This window comes from Mus musculus, chromosome 19 (assembly GCF_000001635.26).
Source record: "Mus musculus strain C57BL/6J chromosome 19, GRCm38.p6 C57BL/6J".
NCBI lineage: Eukaryota > Metazoa > Chordata > Mammalia > Rodentia > Muridae > Mus > Mus musculus.
Genome location: NC_000085.6, coordinates 15189312 through 15194552, shown reverse-complemented (window position 1 = coordinate 15194552; position 5241 = coordinate 15189312). Strand labels below are relative to the sequence as shown.

The following is a 5241-nucleotide window of genomic DNA, read 5'->3' as shown; positions in this document are numbered from 1 at the left end:
TAAGGCAAAAGACACTGTCAATAAGACAAAAGGCCACCAACAAATTGGGAAAGGATCTTTACCTATCCTAAATCAGATAGAGGACTAATATCCAATATATACAAAGAACTCAAGAAGCTGGACTCCAGAAAATCAAATAACCCCATCAAAAATGGGGTACAAAGCTAAACAAAGAATTCTCAACTGAGGAATACTGAATGGCTGAGAAGCACCTGAAAAAATGTTCAACATCCTTAATCATCAGGGAACTGCAAATCAAAACAACACTGAGATTCCACCTCACACCAGCCTGAATCGCTAAGATCAAAAATTCAGGTGACCTTTCCGCTCGGCCGTTCTCCTGTATAGGAGGCAGTCATGGCGCCCAGCCGGAATGGCATGATACTGAAGCCCCACTTCCACAAGGATTGGCAGCAGCGAGTGGACACTTGGTTCAACCAGCTGGCGCGCAAGATCCGCAGGCGCAAGGCCCGGCAGGCGAAAGTGCGTCGCATCGCCCCTCGCCCTGCGTCCAGCCCCATCAGGCCCATCGTGAGGTGCCCTACAGTGAGATACCACACCAAGGTCTGGGCTGGCAGGGGCTTCAGCCTGGAGGAGCTCAGGGTGGCTGGCATCCACAAGAAAATGGCTCGCACCATCGGCATCTCTGTGGACCCGAGGAGGCGAAACAAGTCCACGGAGTCACTGCAGGCCAACGTGCAGCGCTGTTGAGGAGTACCGCTCCAAGCTCATCCTGTTCCCCAGGAAGCCTTCTGCTCCGAAGAAGGGAGATAGTTCTGCTGAAGAACTTAAGCTGGCCACCCAGCTGACAGGACCCGTGATGCCCATCTGGAATGTGTACAAAAAGGAAAAGGCCAGAGTTATCACAGAAGAAGAGAAGAACTTTAAGGCTTTTGCCAGTCTCTGAATGGCCCGTGCCAATGCCCGACTCTTTGGCATCCGAGCAAAAAGGGCGAAGGAAGCTGCAGAGCAAGATGTTGAAAAGAAAAAATAATTCTGTGTTAGAGAGTTGCAATAAATTTTCCATGAAGCGGAAAAAAAATTCAGGTGATAGCAGATGCTGGTGAGGGTATCGAGAAAGAGGGACACTCCTCCATTGCTGGTGGGATTGCAAGCTGGTACAAACACTCTGGAAATCAGTCTGGCAGTTCCTCAGAAAATTGGACATAGTACTACAGGAAGGTCCAGCTTTACCTCTCCTGGGCCTATACCCAGAAGATGCTCTAATTTGTAAGAAGGACACACGCTCTACTATGTTAATAGCAGTCTTATTTATAATAGCCAGAAGCTGGAAAGAACCCAGATGTCCCTCAACCGAAGAATGGATACAGAAAATATGGTACATTTATACAATGGAGCACTAATCAGCTATTAAAAACAATGAATTTATGAACTTCTTAGGCAAATAGATGGATCTGGAGGATATCATCCTGAGTTAAATAACCTAGTCACAAAAGAACACACATATGCACTAACTGATAAGTGGCTATTAGCCCAGAAACTTAGAATACCCAAGATACAATTTGCAAAACACATGAAACTCAAGAAGAAGGAAGACCAAAGTGTGGATACCTCATTCCTTCTTAGAAGGGGGAACAAAATACCCATGGAAGGAGTTACAGAGACAAAGTTCAGAGCTGAGACAGAAGGAAGGAACATCCAGAGTCTGTTGCACCCAGATATCTATCCCATAAACAACCACCAAACGCAGACACTATTGCCAGCAAGATTTTGCTGACAGGACCGTGATATAGCTGTCTCTTGTGAGGCTATGCTGAGGCCTGGCAAACACAGAAGTGGATGCTCACAGTCATCTATTGGATGGATCACAGGGCCCCCAATGAAGGAGCTAGAGAAAGTACCCAAGGTGTTAAAGGGGTCTGCAACCCTATAGGAGGAACAACAATATGAACTAACCAGTACACCCTAGAGCTTGTGTCTCTAGTTGCATATGTAGCAGATGATGGCTTAGTCGGCCATCAATAGGAGGAGAGGCCCTTGGTCTCACGAAGATTGTATCCTCCAGTTCAGGGGAATGCCAGAGCCAGGAAGCAGGAGTGAGTGGGTTGGGGAGCAGGGCAGTGGGAGGGTATAGGGGACTTTTGGGATAGCATTTGAAATGTAAATGAAGAAAATACCTAATTAAGAAGGTTTCTATAAAAAAAGAAAAGTCAAAGAAAACATCTTCTTATGGATCTTTGGTGCATGTAATGCCTTTAATGTTTGCTGCATTTTAGTCTTCTTCATAATAAAACTAACATAAATAATAAACATGAAATGAAGACATCATGTAGAGAAAGTTAAATATCTAAGAAATGCTACATCTTTTGTTTAAAAGTTCAAGTATTTCGCTGGTCATTGATTGAAAAAAAAAAGCAATATTCCTCCATGATTTAAAAATGAGAACCCTGCACATAATGTTAAAAGATGACATCGTTATCCAAAGGACATTTCGCATATACTTGTATATTTTGGGATTGTCCAACATATTTTGTCTGGCACCTAACTAAATGATGTCATACACAAATGAGATTCATTGTCCATCTCAGAATACTTTGGCTACGAGTTATTGACTATTCTTTTAAAAGCATCTTAAATACACAGATTATCTTTTGACGTATTAATAGGATACTTTGAATCAGGTGAGTTCCACATTTCATACAACGAGTCCATGGGATTGAATTTAGAACCTTGAACATGCTAGGCAAAGCATTTTGCTACACAAACCCTGCCCTTAGAAACCAAAATAGTAACATCTTCTTTCATTTCTTTTCTTTCCATCATTGCCTTTGACTTGTTAGACTTAACTCTTACCACTATAAATTGGCTATAAGACAAGAAATCAGAATGCTTCCTTTTCGAGAAGGAAATTCCAGAATGTCCAGGCCTTAGTGGTAACACAAGCAAACTGCTGGTTAAATTCTTGACAACTAAAGTTTGGGATTTCCATTATTAACAGTCTGGATACTAAAGCCAAATAGGGTAGCTGTGAACAAACCAGTCATGGGATGCTCCACAGAGAGGAGCTGTAGAGGTCAGATTGCTCTAGTATCCAGCAGAAGTTACTGGTTAGCATCTAAGACTGTTAACAGTCGTGGATCACATGTTGCCACTGGTGTAGCCAGTAAGTGTTGCTATGAAGCTACTCCTACTGTCTATGTGATTAAAAACAAACCCAAATAAAACAAAACAAAACAAAAAACAGCTATATTTGAAGCCTTGACTACTTTCTGCAGTAAAAATAAATTACTCTTATCACTGCTGGTTTGAAACTACCAGCAGGACTTTACCAAAGCAGAGTTTAACAATCCAGGGACAGTTGGTTATTACATGCCAAAGAGAATTATCTTTAGCACACCCCCAAGTTGAAATAATATTTTCTAAGCCTACCTCCCCTCAATACTCAGACTAATGTAGGGTTATATTGAGAGAAAGAGCAAACAGTTGTTGCTGGGGATGATACTTACAACATTGGCCAATATGCTCTATCTATGTACTCAACATGTAAATTCAGTGTTTTCTAGGTCTCAGTTACTAAGACATTTGTTTATAACCTTTTTGAAGACAATCTGATCATTTCTGCAATCACTGTTGATCTCACAGTGAGCAATTTATCATTCTCTTAGGATTAGCCCAAATAGGGTAGCTGTGAACAAACCAGTCATGGGATGCTGCACAGAGAGGAGCTGTAGAGGTCAGATTGCTCAGTATCCAGCAGAAGTTACTGGTTAGCATCTAAGAACTATTGAATTAAAGCAAGCAGGATACATATAATATTAATAATAAATAAGATGTGGTCAAGAACAGAAAAATAAAGCTGATATCTAAATGGTAGAAAAATAGGAGAGTCCATTACGTGACAGAAGTATAGAGAAAACATTTCCAGTTTTGGCTTTTTTTTTTGTTTCTGTTTTTTTGTTTTGTTTTGTTTTGTTTTTAAATTATAGTATTTTGGGTCAGGCTTATGGCCTTGCCATTTAGGCAAATGTCTTACCACTGAGATCTCCCCAACTCTGACCTGAATTTGTGGTTTTCAAAACCATTCCTTCTGGAGGCCCAAATGTTCCTCACTTGCTGCCCTGGGTTTCATACATTCTTATGAAAGCCACGTTTTTATTTTCCCCATTAGTCGGAATTTTTAAATAATTCTTTGAACTTCAGTGTGTTCCAGTTCCTCCCATGAAAAACAGAACAACCTTAACTGGAATAGACCATAGCAGTGAGCATCAATCATTCCTGTCCCCAGTGAGTTCATGATCTAACTGTGGAGCTACATAAATGAACCCTCATGCTCCTGCATGCCATAGCAAATGTAATTGATATAACAAGAAGGGCAGAAATTGGGAGCACCCCTTGTCCAGTCACTGGTGGCAAGTCATGTTTAAAGGCTTTTAGGCTCATCTTGACTTGACATACTATCTCAAGGTCTTTACATACTCTCAAGGGTAAGATGATGTTTCCACGAGGAAACTTCTTTAACCAGTTCAATCTTTATTTGCTTCGCTGCCTAGGTTCTCACCTGTTAGACCACTGTCAAACCCAGAAAACACTTGATAGCCACGTGTTACCAGAATGTGGAAGTCGAGGTATGCTTTGCCAGATCAAAACCGTAATCCTACCCTCACTTAGGGAAGGGGAAGGGAGAATATTATTCTCCTCAAGAGAACGAACGGCCACGATGGACACACAGAAACACTCATTTTACTGGAGGTATTTAGTAATACAAATCAGACAGCCTCACTCTCCACTGTACTTGCTTCACAGGGAAAATAAAGTCCAGACCCTGAAAATTACACTCCAGGCAATAGTAGATACAGTTTAATCTCATTATTTATTACAGTTATGTTTTTATAAAGTCTCCCAGTACACTGGGTTTGTGAGTGCTGAATGCTTGCTCCCAAAGGAAATGGGTTTAGGACCCTGTGAACTTTTAGGTACAGCCCTATTCTGGTGTGGTTCCAAATACTGTCAATTTGTGAGCAGGGCATCCATGAACTTGTGACCCAGTTCACTGTGACTGAGCAAAGCATAGAGTCCGTGTGCCTTGGAACACTCAGCACTGAACTGGTTCTGGAAGGTTGCTTAACTAGCAAAAACAGACAAGAGAACAATGTCAAATGTAGTAGCGAATGGACTACAGACAGGATGCTTGGTTAGGGCGTGAAGACTGAAGCAAGAAAGCTGAGGGCTACTAACTCTGCTTTCACTGGGCTTTGTGAATGAGGCAGCTCAAATTTTGTC

The 5241-nt window shown here is 41.7% G+C and overlaps 1 pseudogene; it reads left to right on the top strand.

Moving 5' to 3' along the window:
* Window positions 320–1032, top strand: Gm7159 (predicted gene 7159; annotated as a pseudogene).